This window comes from Oncorhynchus masou, chromosome 29 (genome assembly GCF_036934945.1).
Source record: "Oncorhynchus masou masou isolate Uvic2021 chromosome 29, UVic_Omas_1.1, whole genome shotgun sequence".
NCBI lineage: Eukaryota > Metazoa > Chordata > Actinopteri > Salmoniformes > Salmonidae > Oncorhynchus > Oncorhynchus masou.
In genome coordinates this window covers 63,905,203-63,922,216 of record NC_088240.1, presented here as the reverse complement: position 1 = coordinate 63,922,216, position 17,014 = coordinate 63,905,203, and the positions used below count along the sequence as shown (strand labels likewise).

Sequence of the window (17,014 nt, the reverse complement as noted above, 5' to 3'; positions counted from 1 at the left end):
GGCACCAGGGAAAGCAAGGTGTCTTATTTGTGATAAAGATGTAAGCATGGGGTCAGCAACGACTAAATGAAAAATACCACCAACCTGTGGAATCACTTTAAGAACACCCATCCAAAAGACCATATGTATTATATTAAGTTAAAATAAGTGTTCATTGTTCATTCAGTATTGTTGCAATTGTCATTATTAAAAAAATGTGTGTAATAATATATCCAGTGGGGCAAAAAAAGTATTTAGTCAGCCACCAATTGTGCAAGTTCTCCCACTTAAAAAGATGGGAGGCCTGTAATTTTCATCATCGGTACACTTCAACTATGACAGACAAAATGAAAAATGAAAAATCCAGAAAATCACATTTTTTATGAACTTATTTGCAAATTATGGTGGAAAATAAGTATTTGGTCACCTACAAACAAGCAATGTTTCTGGCTCTCAGAGGCTCCTCTGTCCTCCACTCGTTACCTGTATTAATGGCACCTGTTTGAACTTGTTATCAGTATAAAAGACACCTGTCCACAACCTCAAACAGTCACACTCCAAACTCCACTATGGCCAAGACCAAAGAGCTGTCAAAGGACACCAGAAACAAAATTGTAGACCTGCACCAGGCTGGGAAGACTGAATCTGCAATAGGTAAGCAGCTTGGTTTGAAGAAAATCAACTGTGGGAGCAATTATTAGGAAATGGAAGACATACAAGACCACTGATAATCTCCCTCGATCTGGGGCTCCACGCAAGATCTCACCCCGTGGGGTCAAAATGATCACAAGAATGGTGAGCAAAAATCCCAGAACCACACGGGAGAACCTAGTGAATGACCTGCAGAGAGCTGGGACCAAAGTAACAAAGCCTACCATCAGTAAACACTACGCCGCTAGGGACTCAAATCCTGCAGTGCCAGACGTGTCCCCCTGCTTAAGCCAGTACATATCCAGGCCCATCTAAAGTTTGCTAGAGAGCATTTGGATGATCCAGAAGAAGATTGTCATATGGTCAAATGAAACCAAAATATAACTTTTTTGTAAAAACTCAACTCGTCGTGTTTGGAGGACAAAGAATGCTGAGTTGCATCCAAAGAACACCATACCTACTGTGAAGCATGGGGGTGGAAACACCATGCTTTGGGGCTGTTTTTCTGCAAAGGGACCAGGATGACTGATCCGTGTAAAGGAAAGAATGAATTGGGCCATGTATCGTGGGATTTTGAGTGAAAACCTATCAGCAAGGGCATTGAAGATGAAACGTGGCTGGGTCTTTCAGCATGACAATGATCCCAAACACACCGCCCGGGCAACGAAGGAGTGGCTTCGTAAGAAGCATTTTAAGGTCCTGGAGTGGCCAAGCCAGTCTCCAGATCTCAACCCCATAGAAAATATTTGGAGGGAGTTGAAAGTCCGTGTTGCCCAGCAACCGCCCCAAAACGTCACTGCTCTAGAGGAGATCTGCATGGAGGAATGGGACAAAATACCAGCAACAGTGTGTGAAAACCTTGTGAAGACGTACAGAAAACGTTTGACCTCTGCTATATACCCTTTGTTGGCAATGACAAAGTATTGAGAAACTTTTGTTAGTGACCAAATACTTATTTTCCACCATAATATGCAAATAAATTCATAAAAAATCCTACAATGTGATTTTCTGGATTTTTTGTTCTAATTTTGTCTGTCATAGTTGAAGTGTACCTATGATGAAAATTACAGGCCTCTCTCATCATTTTAAGTGGGAGAACTTGCACAATTGGTGGCTGGCTAAATACTTTTTTGCCCCACTGTACACACATTTTAAAAACCGGCCGATTAATCGGTATCAGCTTTTTTTGTCCTCCAATAAATTGGTATCGGCGTTGAAAAATCATAATCGGACAACTTCTACTGTATTCTGATGTTGACTTAATTTCGACATAATTCCAACACCTTTACGCAAAATAAAATGATGAATAAGGTCAAGCAACCTGTCGGTTCCAAGTGCAACAACATCTGTCTTTTACAAATTTACAGACCTATTTGAGTAATCAGTTTGGATAAGGGAATTGTACATATGACAATTGTTTTAGATCTATTTTACCTTGTGATCCCTGGAGACAAATGTGAAACCAGTCATATTTCAGCAAGCTAAAAAGCATGTTAACATGACAGGTATTTCGTACTCTTTTCCACAGTGACGTATAAATAGCTTTGCCGTTATTCAGAATTCTAATTGTAGGCCTTAAAGCTTCATCATTTGTGGGTCTGAAATTTGGAGACCCAAGCTGAGGCTCTAGCCTATGAAACCCTGTGCGCACTGACAGTAGCTGCGAAGCTACCGAGTTGATGTATGCACTCTAGAATTATTTTATTATATGGCCGGACATTTTTGTATTTATTTATATCATATTAAATACTAGCCGATATCAGTAGCCACCATCAGTAATACCCACAGAAATAAGCCTACAGTGCCTTCAGATAGTATTCACGCACCCCCTGACTTTTTCTAAATGTTGATGCGTTTCAGGCAGAATTTTAAATGGACTAAATTGAGATTGTGTTCCACAATACCCCATAACATCAAAGTGGAATTATGTTTTTAGAAATGTATTAAAAATGTAAAACGGAAATGTCTTGAGTCAATAAGTATTCAACTTCTTTCTTATGGAAAGCCTAAATAAGTTGAGGAGTAAAAATGTGCTTAACAAGTCACATAAGTTGCATGGACAATAATGTTTAACATGATTTTTGAATGACTCCCTCATCCCTGTACCCCACACAGAGATGATTGTAAGGTCCCTCAGTTGAGCAGTGAATTTCAAAAACAGATTCAACCACAAAGACCAGGGAGATGCTCCAATTCTTCACAGAGAAAGGGACCTATTGGTAGATGGGGAAACACAAAAAAGCAGACACTGAATATCCCCTTTGTAATTTATAACTGCACCATGCTCACTTTGGATAGTGTATCAATGCACCCAATCACTACAAAGATACAGGCATCGTTCCTAACTCGGTTGCCGGAGAGGGATTTCACCATGAGGCCAATGTTGACTTTAAAAAAAGTTAAGAGTTTAATGGCTGTGATAGGAGAAATATAAGGATGGATCAAAAACATAATTACTCCACAATACTAACCTTAATGAAATACAAACAGAATACAAACATTCCAAAACATGTACGCTGTTTGCAATAATGCACTAAAGTAGAACTGCAAAAACTGTCCTGAATACAATAAATTATGTTTGGGGCAAATACAACACGTCAGTGAGTACCACTCTTCGTATATTTAAGCATGACGGAGGCTGCATCATGTTATGGGGTTGCTTGTCATTGACAAGGACTAAGGAGTTTTGTTAAGGATAACACTAAATGGAATAGTGCCAAGCAGGCAAACCCCTAGAGGAAAACTTCAGTCTGCTTTCCAACAGACACGGAGACACATTCACCTAATAACCTGAAACACAAGGCCAAAAATACACTGGAGCTGCTTACCAAGAAGACATAGGAACATTCAATGTGGCCTAGTTACAGTTTTGACTTAAAAATGTATTGAAAAAAATCTATGGCAGGACTTGAAAATGGCTGTCTAGCAATGATCAAACTATCCAAGTTAAAGTATTTTTGTTAAGATATATTATCTTATACTTCCTAAAATCACATTCCTATCTCCTATAAACTATCCATAAGTAAGTAGCCATGCCCCGAGTGAGGTTGGTGAGCGTGTCAGATGGACAGCTCCGCCCCCTTTCGCCAGAGTGCATAAAAATCCTTGTTAACGGAATGAACATTCGACCAGGAAACATGATGTTAGCTACATGTTTGAAACTTTGAGCCTCAACGCATGGGGAAGAAAAACTCATTTTCCTTTAGACCAGCTAGACGAAAAGCTGCAGCCTTTTTCCATAGTGGTCTGAATCCTGAACAATCAACGAGGAGGAAGAGGTGACAAACTACCTTCTCAGAAAATCACTGGTACAGCTGATTAGCTGTCCTGAGTCAAATATTTCAAAAACTCTTCAAACCATCCCATCCTACTACAAGTCTCAGATCACCGTAGTAGGCTACTCTTATCACCCCACTGGAACTATCGGCACGGCTGGAAAATCTTCAAATAAGCAGCTTCAGGAGCCAATGGCAGAGAACTCTTTAGTTCGGTTTAGGACTACACAATGGACAAAGGCACCCAAACGTAAATGCATTAATGATTTCTTATTCCAAACGGGCGGTGGTTCGTGTGCAAACTATATGATTGTGAGAATAGTTCTAGAATATGTCATTCTCTCTCTCCGTTTGTCTGTAAAACGCCATGTTGCATCAGTCCACTAGGGACTTTCTTCTCATGTATCAAGTGGGTATGTTATCCTGTTACTATTTAGATAGCTAGTAAATCAATAATTAAACAATTTTCTGTAGTACTGAATAATGAGCAAGGCTGGGGTTTTTGCAAATCCCAGAAGGTTACAATTGGTCAGAATAACGATAAGAGGTAATGATTAATAAAAACTCTTTATCGATGAAATAGATATATACACATTTATTTTTAATTGAACCTTTATTTCACTAGGCAATTCAGTTAAGAACAAATTCTCATTTACAATGACGGCCTACCCCGGACGACGCTGGGACAATTGTGCGCCACCCTATGGGACTCCCAATCACGGCCAGATGTGATAAAGCCTGGATTTGTACCAGGGACTGTAATGACGCATCTTACACCGAGATGCAGTGCCTTAGACCGCTGTTCCACTCGGGAGCCTTAGAGTTTAATTCGGGAGACGGTAACTCTTAAAACCTCTTCCGCGGTGCCTCAAATCCCAATAAGTTAATTGTTGCATGATTAATAAAAAAAATGATAATAAATCGGGCAACAATTAAACGCAGTTAGTTGATTTAATAAATAACGTCATCAGATTAACGAAAGTAAAGTCACGACAATAGCAGTTTAAACCTGGAGCACGGTTCATGACGACTGGATCATCGTCATCACAGTTCCGGGATTAGTGAGGATTATTAGGGTAGATTTATAGGACTGCTGTTCAACCCCTATTGTACCCTTTTCTCACCTTCCAATATTTCATGAATTGAACACGGAAACGTTCATGATGAATCAAATCGCTGTTGACTCCAATGCTTTCCACAGTTATGTCAAGTTGGCTGGTAGTGGATCTCTACTCTGAATAGATCATTCCATCTCATCCCACAGATGCACCATTGGATTGAGATCTGGTGACTGGGCAGTAAACTGAACCGACCTTAATTTTCTTGGAACCATTCCTGAACAATCCTAGCCTTGTGGCATGAGGAATTATCCTGCAGAAAAAAATGAAGGGATGCACCTGATTGGCAATGACGTTCAGATATACTGTGGCATTCAAATGTTGCTCCACTTTTATCAAAGGGGCCCAATACGTGCCATGAAAACACCCCCCCTTAACACCATCACCACCCTGCAATGTTGACACGTGGCATGATGGATGCATGTACTCATGTGGTTTTCTCCATGCCCTAGTCCTGCTATCAGCGTGAAACAGCAGGAACCGGGATTCATCAGACCAGGCGATGTGTTTCTGATTCTCCAGTATTCAGAGTTTTCTCCATTTAGCCCACTGCAACCACAGTTTCTTGTTTTTGCTGAAAGAAGTGGAACTCTGTAAGGTCATTGACCTCCATACCCCATTCGTTGTCAAGGTACAATGAGTTGTGCATTCTTTTATTGTTTTTTGGGCACCAATGTTGTACTGGACTGTTAGTTGACCAACTGTACAATTGTGTCAGCCTCCTTTGTTGAAGTGGATCTAACAGATAACAACAATAAAGGATCATAGCTTACACCTGGATTCACTGGTCAGTCTGTCACAGAAAGAGCATGTACACTGATTGTACAATGTTTTGTACACTCAGTGTATATTCTAGTGTATAATTAAAAAGTTAAAGTATTTAAAGGGAAGGTTTTAGATACATGTACTGAAAACACTATTGAATGAAAACTCCACAAGAAAATCTGTTGGCCAGCAAGTGGGAGGCTTTTCAGAGATTCAATGCAATTGATTTAACGCCCGCAACGGAATCACACCTGAAAAGCCCGTTATGCACCTGCATAAGGTAAGTCTGAATACCAACTACTGAGAAGTGCCTAGGAAAGGTGTGCATAAAAAGGTGTACATTTCCTAAGTCTGAATCGGGCACTAAATGCATAAGGATTACATGTATTTTGTGGCATGAATGATGGATTTTTGTTGATGTTATTCTCCTACTTACTCTGCCTATTTCCCAATCTCTCTCGCTCTCCCTCTTTTACTAATGTCCTCCTCACACATGTTCTCTCTGCGGAACAGATCTTTCCTGCATGCTAAGAAATTGTGGGTCGATTTCCAAGAATAACACGCTCCAGCATGCACCCACATGTAAAATTCCTGGAACAAAGTTAGTAGAGTCGTTTTTTGTATTTTATTTCTAGTCTAAAAATAAAAACCTATTCTGAAGTCATACAGGAACTAGGTGGTTTTCAGCTATAGTGAAATCCATTGCATGATCACCAAAATAGACTATACAAAAACTGCATGAATGCACCACCAGAAACAAAATCAACTTAACCCATTATAAGGATTTCAGATATAGCTAAGCCAAACACCAGCGAATCCAAAGTAAACATTTAGTGAAGTGAAGTGGACGGACTGCTTCGGTTTCAACATGAGCAGCTAATCAATGAGGCAGGATGGAGGGAGGCTGCCCTCATTATGAAGTGATTAAGAGATAATTTGGAACAAAAACCACTGCACCTTTAGCCCCACTAGGACTGCGCCCATCAATAAAGTGTATGTGTGGCCAGCACCAATTTACAGGAGGGCTTGTTTCATTAACTTGCATTCTATGAGAAGATGAGCAGCAGAGTAACAAGATTGTGGCAAAATATGTTGCTTCCTGTATCAAGTAGCCAGGGGGAAAGTGTTTTGATTCAAGTTTACTGATACCTGTTGGTACTGTATTAGAGGTCGACCGATTATGATTTTTCAACGCCGATACCGATTATTGGAGGACCAAAAAAAGGCCGATACCGATTAATCGGACAATTTTTTCAAGATTTATTTGTAATAATGGCAATTACAACAATACTGAATGAACACTTATTTTAATTTAATACATCAATAAAATCAATTTAGCCTAAAGTAAATAATGAAACATGTTCAATTTGGTTTAAATAATGCAAAAACAAAGTATTGGAGAAGAAAGTAAAAGTGCAATATGTGCAATGTAAGAAAGCTAACGTTTCAGTTCCTTGCTCAGAACATGAGAACATATGAAAGCGGGTGGTTCCTTTTAACATGAGTCTTCAATATTGCCAGGTAAGAAGTTTTAGGTTGTAATCAAATCACTTTGATTTGAGAAGTTTTAGGTTGTAGTTATTATAGGAATTATAGGACTATTTCCCTCTATACCATTTGACTATTGGATGGTCTTATAGGCACTTTAGTATTGCAAGTGTAACAGTATAGCTTCCGTCCCTCTCCTAACGCCTTCCTGGGCTCGAACCAGCAACAACGACAACAGCCACCATCGAAGCAGCGTTACCCATGTAGAGGAAGGGGAACAACTACTAGAAGGTTTAGAGCGAGTGACGTTTGAAACGCTATTAGCGCACGCTAACTAGCTAGCCATTTCACTTCGGTTACACCAGCCTCATCTCGGGAGTTGATAGGCATGAAGTCAGACAGCGCAATGCTTGACGCACAATGAAGAGCTGCTGGCAAAATGTGAAAGTGCTGTTTGAATTAATGTTTACGCGCCTGCTTCTGCCTACCACCGCTCAGTCAGATGCTTGTATGCTCAGTCAGATTATATGCAACACAGGACACGCTAGATAATAACTAGTAATATCATCAACAATGTGCAGATAACTAGTGATTATGATTGATTGATTGTTTTTCATAAGATAAAGTTTAATGCTAGCTAGCAACTTACCTTGGCTTACTGCATTCGCGTAACAGGCAGTCTTCTTGTGGAGTGCAACAAGAGTGAGGCAGGTCGTTATTGCATTGGACTAGTTAACTGTAAGGTTGCAAGATTGGATCCCCCGAGCTGACAAGGTGAAAATCTGTGGTTCTGCCCCTGAACGAGGCAGTTAACCTAGGAACGGTGGGTTGTCATTGAAAATAAGAATGTGTTCTTAATTGACTTTCCTAGTTAAATAAAAAAGTTATAAAAAAAATACAATCGGCGCACAAAAAAAAACGATTTCCGATTGTTATGAAAACTTGAAATCGGCCCTAATTAAACCGGCCATTCCGATTAATAGGTCGACCTCTATACCGTATGCATATAATATTATCTCAATGCCTGAATATTGCCCTTGAGTTTGTTAATGGTGCATTGGAGGCTCTGGGGGGTTGTGGGTGTCACAGTTAAATGTGAGTTTAAAAAAGGCAATGGTTTTAGTCATCGCTCAGTAATCCTCAGGGAGGATGAGACTCAATGTGCAAATGAAGAAGTAGCTACCTCCTCAGATGAAATATGCATGAAAGGGAAAGACTTTTCATCTCAACAGGATGTATTTCTTGCCCAAAACGCTTCTCCCTTACCAGCCCTGAGGGTACCGAGCACAATCTTCCCGTCACACTAATCAAACAGCCGTGTGTGTGTGTGTGTGTGTGTGTGTGTGTGTGTGTGTGGCCAATCTCTTTTGAGGAAGACGAAGAGGTAGTGGAATCTAAAAGGATGACTCAACTGCAGATTGTAATTCTGTGATTTGGGAAGGTGTTTCAAACAAACATAGACAAGCCACTCTGACAGCATGATTTACATACTAATATAACACAAATAAAGTAGGATGAAAAAAAATTCACATGTAAATACTTTAAAGGGTTGGGAAACTTTTACTGACCTGAATACATAAATGAGATACTGCTGACACAGGTTATATTCCCCCTGTAAATGCTGGAACCTTCCACTTCAGTTCATGGAGCTTAACCAGGCAGTTACCCAGCATTCTCAGCCCGTGGCTCCTGCAGGTGAGCTGAGCAGCCTAAGACCATGTTTGACAAGGGGTTAACACTGCTGAAAAATGCTTTATAAAACCACAGGAAGACAGCCCGTCTGGAAAGGAGGACCGAGGCCTGTCACTTGTCCAGAGTGTTCTTTTTTCATTCTATCCTTTGGTTGAACTCAACTCTTTTTCCTCCCAAATTCACGCACTCACCAGCTCTGGTATAATTACCCGTACAGTGCTAACCGCTGCGGTGTGACAGGAGGGCAGCCATCACTCGCCTGTTTTTTTTAGAATCAGAGCTAATTACTGCCCTGTCAAGGACTCTATTTAAATGACTGCTACTGATGGGGCTAATAGGATAAAACAGTGTCAATATTGAACACAGTCAATTAAATCAGACATTTATTTTGGGCACGCAGGTCCTGGTATGAGTGCTGAAATTAACATAGGTGGGGCGTTGGACTAGTAACCGGAAGGTTGCAAGTTCAAACCCCCGAGCTGACAAGGTACAAATCAGTCGTTCTGCCCCTGAACAGGCAGTTAACCCACTGTTCCTAGGCCGTCATTGCAAATAAGAATTTGTTCTTAACGGACTTGCCTGATAAAATTAAAAATTAAATTAAAAAAATATGAAAAGAGGTGATATTCAAACCAATACTAGAAAATGCAATAAATCATGCCAAATCTATGATGACCAAATACAGTGAAGCTTAGCATTGCAATGAGGACTCAGTAAAACAAGTTTCTGCATTGTGAAGAGCAAACGGATGAAACACAGTAAAGTACATTCCCCCTACTGGTCCCGGACAATGACTGAAGACCCCCTTCAGCTGCCATGGCAAAGCCATGAGGCTTTCTTAAACCCACTATGTGTAATGCTTGATGCTACATGTTAATGTGATTTTCTCCCATGGTCTGTTGGAGGGGCCAGACCTGAAGGCCAAAGCCTGGTGGTCTCAGCAGATAGCTGGGACAGGCCTGTCCCGTGTCAGCCTTGGGTTATGGATGATGGGGAGGCTCTGGGGCTGACAGGTAATAATTCACTCCCCAGGGTTCCGGAACCCTTCGCTGAACAGAAGCAGGCAGGCAGGGAGGGTGGACGACTGCACGGCCTTGCAAAACCCTCCTTTCCTTATTCCCCCCCTTTCCACTCGCCCCTAAGCCAGATATGGGGTCCCCATCAGCTGCCCAGTTGCCATGGGTAACAAACTACCATCAATATGAAATATGAGACGCCACAGTCCAGTGCTTCACTCCGGTGCAGGGCCAAACAAAGTCCCATATGCTGGGGGTGGGAGGCGAAGATTAACTGTTGCTTCTTCAAGCCAAACATAGTCACACTGCCCATTATTTAAACCCTAGCAGCCTTCCAGTGCCGTAGGTAGTACTTCAAAGTCACCTCAGACATATTGGTTACTGTCAATCCTCTACACTTACAAAAAATATACTATAAAAGTCATATTGATCTCAAAATGGAAGTTATCAACACAGAAGGGACAGATCACAGTAATTCAACCACTGCAATTGATGTGCCAGAGCATCTGGGGTCTCTCAGGTTCCTAACCGAAACCATTCAATATAATACTATGGATAGTATAATGGTACCACAGTCTTCCGCAGAAGACAGTTGCTTCTCTAAACAGTACAGTAACTTGAGTCTGGGCCAGTTCTGAAGTGTGTTGGAACAGTTGGAGAGGCAGCAGAGTTGGATGAGGGAATATCTGCATCATAGGGGTGACCGTGGGCTGGGAGGTATAGGCTGTACTGTACGTCCCACAGGAGCATAGTCCTGGGCCGGAGCCTATTTCTGCCCTCATTACCCCGCAGACCATTACAGAGACACAGCCATCCATACGTCACAGCCCAACACAGCCCTGAAGCAGACCTCCCGTCATTTAATACAAAACTACAGCTCCATCGGAAATTGGAAATAAAATTACACCCTAGTCTAAATGCACCATTAGCCATGCTAACCGAGCGCCGGCTCTTTCAGGGCTGAAATGAGAGCCGGACAACATGCAATTTGGGAGCCGACAGAGAGGGAATGGGCTGCCGACACTCGCCTCTCTCAGCTCCAGTCATTTACAGCCATCACCCACCAGCCTGCAAAACCTGAGTTACTTATTGAATGGGGTTGTGTAATAAGAAAGAGGAGATGTGTGTTTCTGGGAGGTAGAAAATGAGAAAGCGAGAGAGCAAAGTAAAAAGAGTTCAGAGAGGGCATACTGGTTGGGTAGGAGTTACAAATAATATGATAAACATATTATTCAGAAATGACAAAACCAGAAAAAGCTACAAACCTGTAGGATATTACAACTCTGAAGGGAAGCAATATCACCGCTTGTTGATTAGGCTATGACATCTAAACTACCTACTGTATAACAGTACTGTCATTTTCTCTGACAGAGCAGCATAGCCCTGACGACAAGGACCTGTGAAAAACTAGGATACCAACTACAACTTTGGTTTCCTTTTTAACATGTCAAAGATGTGGGTGAATATAGTTTTTAATAAAATATCTGCGGCAAGAAACATTTAAAAAGGAGAAAAACAACCTTGTTTGTACTGTAAGATAATGATACCCTAGAGCTGGTGAGTTTTGCACCAGATTAACATGAATATTTAAATTTCTTCTAAACTTTGGAATCTAGACACAGTAATCACACATCCACATCACCAAAACTATTATGGAGGGGAAACACAGTGGCATTAAAATATGTGTCTTTATGTTAGTTGTGTATGCTGCCAGTTGTGCATGCTGCCAGTGGCGTCATGACCATCGGGGGCACAAAGGCCCCCTAATATGTCACGTTTTGAAATTAGACATCTTCATTTTTAAGCCCGTGTTTTATCATAATTATTTATATTTAAAAAAATCTGCCAGTGGTATTTTACAGAGGGGACACACTGACTGGACTAGGCAAAGAATACCCCTCCCCCATTCTCCCTCGTAAGTGGCCCCTTCCCAGGTGCCCCGAGAAAAGTAAGGTAGGACACTATACTCTAGTGTGTGTAGTATCGTCAGGAGGAGAAAGTGTACAGTAGAGTGACACACAGCGTTCGATTTGATTTTAGCTGACGGTGCTGGGTCGAAGGTATGTTTTTAAATGAATGTGATCAAGCTATGTAGCCTATTGATTTCTTCTTCATGAATACATAAAACAAAAATGTTCTGTTTGTCTGCTTCTACATCTGCATTGCTTGCGGTTTGGGGTTTTAGGCTTGGTTTCTGTATAGCATTTTGTGGCATCAACTGATGTAAAAAGGGCTTTATAAAAACATTTGATTGATAATACTAGCCACCGAGCAATTTTATGAAATTGGATTTAGATAGATTCCCAATCTCATAACTAGCTACCAAGCCATGTCAGGCTGTCAATTAAATTAGATTAGCTTGTCTAACCTGCCTGCAGGCCAGGTTGCTAGACTTTAGAAAAGCAAGAAATTATTAAATGTACAGAATAAGACTCACAATCCTTTCAATCCTTGACCCCCCACACACACGTACTTCATGCCATACTTTGGTCAAGATATTTGACTTGCTGATATAAGCCTACTAAAAGCTTCTCTCTGTTGGGCATAGCTGAGAGTGGTTCTAAAGAGCATAAAAGAGCCTATTTTTGTCTCAATCCAAGTCTGTAGGCTACACAGACTGTCACCCAGACCTGTACCTTCAATGTCCTCCCATCCGGAACTATTGGACATTATTCTCGCTACTTTGATACAATATTGGCTATTATATTTTGGCTAGTGTTTATCAAAACGCATTAAACTACATGAAAAAAACCTCATATCAACATGTAACCTGAAAATACAGCTAGAGGCTATACATTTGTGCACAAACTCAAAAACCATAAAACAATTTAAGAATCAAGTTAATCAGCCTAAACATACAATCAAAGGATTCATCATTTGTTTCATTGCATTAGGACAGACTGCAGTTGTTGTGGAAAATTCAAAATCATCCACAACTAAAATCCCCCAATGCGCATTTTAATTAAGCTGCTGTCAAAATGACAAGACATTGCTCTATAATATAAAGCTGGTGAACCAAGTAAGGTAAATCTAGGTCTACAACAAGTTTGTCATACCACACAAAGGACTGCGAAATCTGTGAAATCACCCAACTCGATACATCTTGGCGCACGCAGCTACGCATTTCAACTTACTCTAACTGGCAACAATGTTCTACAAACACGATCTGGTCTTCACCTTGTTCAAATGGCTCAATGTGATTCTATAACAGCGTTTGAAAGACATGTTTGGTTGCATGTCTATTATATAGCCTACTCAAGTCTCATTTTAATTTATGTAAACTATAGCCTACACAAATACAAACAGACGTCCGTCTGCACAACGACAAAACACAATCATATAGCCTATCCAAATACGGATAGAGTATTCATAGTATACTATTTTTGCATATTTATTTGCTGACAAATGCTCTTATCGCATGCATTTTGCTGAAAAGATGATCGAGCTGTAGCCGATGGTTTAGGACAGGGTTTCTCAATCTCGGTATTGGGGCTCCTCCTGGGTGCACGTTTTGGTTTTTGCCCTAGCACGACACAGCTGATTCAAATAATTAACTCTTTATCGAGCGTTGATTATTTGAATCCGCTGTGTAGCGCTAGGGCAAAAAAATCAAAACGGGGTCTGGAGGCAGGTGGTCTAAACTGGCCAAACACGTTATGAATGGTAGACCTTCCTATAAGTACCTACTAAGAACTAGAAGACGACATCGTTTTGTTTTGAATAGCCCAATGTCCTCTATGTACTATGTAGATACTGGGGCAAACTTGTGACACCACAAAATACTCCGATGCGCAAGTGAAATGTAGGTGCAGCAACCGAGACAGTCAGCTAATGGAGAAAGTGCCGTAGTATAACTCTTACCTTTTTCTTTCGTGTTGGCTATCTTGTTTCGTTGACAATAATTTGATTATTGCAGGACAGAGACCAGAGTTACAGAAGCGTTGAGACAAGATTAGTTATTTTTTTCCAAAAAGGCTCGTATTCCCAGAGCGCGAAAGAGCGCCCTTTGTTATGACAGAGACCCGCGCACGCTCGAGCAGGACTGCAATCACAACATACTTCACCCAGCGAAGAGCAGCGTCGGCGAATACACGCCCAAATGTGTTGAATTGGCAGCCAGTCGGTCCAATGGCAAGGGGGTGGATAGTACCAGACCTTGTTTGAGACGTGTTTTGTTCAAACCTTTTCTTTTGACTTCTCCCTCCACATCTCATTTTTGTCCAGTTGTTGGATACCTACACATTTGGATCCTTGCAACCCGAGCCTGCAGCCAGTCTCTCCGCCAAGGGTATTTAAATCGAGATATCATTGAGCTTCTTTCTGAAGGAGGTTACTTTGCTCCACATATAAGAAAACTGAAAAAAATACTTTCCTTCTGTCAACAAGTTTCTTCTCAGTTGCCTTCAGTTATTAATAGTTGTCCAAATATCAAATAACATGGACCTAACTTACTCCGTGTTTTGCTCATACATCCCTATAATTACATACACCGTTCCGTTTTAATAGCATGTATAGTTTTCACATTAAATATGTTTAATAGCTTCCTTTGTATTGTAATAATGGTTAAACAGTAAAACTGTCCTTCTACAGATTATCAACAAAAAAGCGGCGCACTTAGTATAGGCTGCACAGAGCCAATAGTCTATGCATTTCATTTCTGTTTTCAGTAGGCCTTTTAGGTTCAAAATGTGTGCAGCCTATCATACAGTATGTCAAGGTGCTAAGTAGAGCTGTCCTGTCTATGTTGACAGGCAGGGAATTAGGCAGGAGGAAGACAGAGTGCATAATGAGGGAACCAGTAGGGTTAATTGGTGAAAGAAGTTATACTGTGTGAAGCTATTGCTCCCCTACTGGGGGATTCTACTGATCTGCATAGCCTTGCTGATCATTATAAATGATCCAACTGCAAATCACTGTCTAGTGGAGATAGTAATCATGTAGATAGACATTATTAAATATTCCGGTCACATCCTGTCTTTTAGATAAAAAAATATACATTTTTATTTATCACAGATGTCAGCTGTTAATGAGATTTTATTTTTTATAGCTTCTTGGTTACACAAATAACAGATTCACTTTATTTTGACGGTTTGTATCCACTCTTAACATGCTTAGTCATGAACATTTCATTGGGTTCAGGGCGGCTGGAACCACAAGAAATGGCCGTTCATTTTTAGTGAGTTTAGGGTCAATGCTGATAGATTTACTCCAGTCATTTCTCTTAGCAGTGAAATAGAGTCTGTGAGCCCGGCCATTGTGGTAAGGTGCCTTCAGGAGTAAGGAGAGGACAAGCTCCCAAGTCCATGATCTGAGTGGCACGTTAAATCTCAGTAGGCACATGTTCAGTGTCAACTTTGCCAGTAGGGTTTTACTGGTTTTGGCAGTCTGAAATAAAAGAGCTGTTCCACTTAATTTTCTCATTTTTAAGTTCAATAGGGCACCAGCGGAGTTTCATGATAGTGTGTAATACATACATACCAAATATCTTCAAAGCAGGACAAAATGTACATGACAAATTATTACCCCTCACTGGCACAGTTTTCAACCCATACCAACTCACCTTCTTACGTGAGTAGGCAACACATTCTGGGTAAGGTCATTAGAGAACTAGGTTAAAGATATCCAATCAATAATATCACGCTATCTTGCCACACCACAGGCTTGCAGAAAACAGACACACTGTATTTCTCCTATGCCAGCAAGCAAAATAAAATAAAATAAATGCCAAGAAGCACTGGCTGTTATCAAAAAGACAAGCATTCTAAAACTGGTCCAGCAACATATTGACACTTTTTTTTTACACAATTGAATTGCAGTGAGCCAATGGGTGCTAAGTGAGGAGAAAGCATGTGAGCCCATCAGCACAACAGCTTAATTAATATAGACTTGTGAGTCCATGGGAGTGACTAGAGGACTCTTGTCCGGATGCGATGTATCCATATTACCATGAGGCTCTTTTCAGAGGGTTGAGAAAGTGAATGGCATTGAAAGTAAAAGGTAAAGCATCTTGAATAATGCTGATAGTGATATTCCGAAAGGACACTGTGTTTGCATGCTGTGAGGACTGAATACCTAAGGGTCTTCAAATCTTCCAAGGAACAATGCCATTTGAGTGTCAACTCTGTCGTTAACAGGAAATGGGTGTAATGCCAGCTAGCTTATACTGTCCAGAGCATTTGAGAGCAGACCGAATGGACTGTGATTCTCTCTCTCGATTCCTGTCAACACCTCCAGTGCCTAGCCTCAGACAGCTTACTGCTGGTCTGGGTCTGTCACAAGACATCTTCTCCACACTGTCTACACACACTAAAACATGTAGACACATGAACTACATGTGAACATGTATGTTTTTGATTTATACATAGGAAAATATGCTCATGCATGCCGGCACACACACAGAGTATACAGTTGAACTTGGAAGTTTACATACACCTTAGCCAAATACATTTAAACTCAGTTTTTCACAATCCCTGCATTTAATCCTTGTAAAAATTCCCTGTCTTAGGTCAGTTAGGATCAGCACTTTATTTTAAGAATGTGAAATGTCAGAATAATAGTAGAGAGAATGATTTATTTCAGCTTTTATTTCTTTCATCACATTCCCAGTGGGTCAGAGGTTTACAGACACTCAATTAGTATTTGGTAGCATTGCCATTAAATTGTTTGTCTTGGGTCAAATGTTTCAGGTAGCCTCCCACAAGCTTCCCACAATAAGTGGGTGAATTTGGCCCATTCCTCCTGACAGAGCTGGTGTAACTGAGTCAGGTTTGTTGACGACCTTGCTCACACACTCTTTTTCAGTTCTTCCCACAAATTTTCTATAGGATTGAGGTCAGGGCTTTGTGATGGCCACTCCAATACCTTGACTTTGTTGTCCTTATGCCATTTTGCCACATCTTTGGAAGTATAGTTGGGGTCATTGTCCATTTGGAAGACCCATTTGCGACCAAGCTTTAACTTCCTGACGGATGTCTTGAGATGTTGCTTCAATATATCCACGTAAAGTTCCACCCTCGTGATGCCATCTATT

General features: G+C 40.8%; 1 protein-coding gene across 2 annotated transcripts in view; it reads right to left on the bottom strand.

The window, feature by feature from the left end:
• The window catches only part of LOC135520264 (semaphorin-6D-like), a 162,866-nt gene extending 148,845 nt beyond the window's left edge, over positions 1-14,021 (bottom strand). For both annotated transcript variants that reach the window (XM_064945677.1, XM_064945678.1), the window contains exon 1: positions 13,846-14,021. The gene's annotated coding sequence lies outside the window, so the exon portion shown is untranslated. The remainder of the gene's footprint in view (positions 1-13,845) is intronic.
• Positions 14,022-17,014: the final 2,993 nt, after the last annotated feature.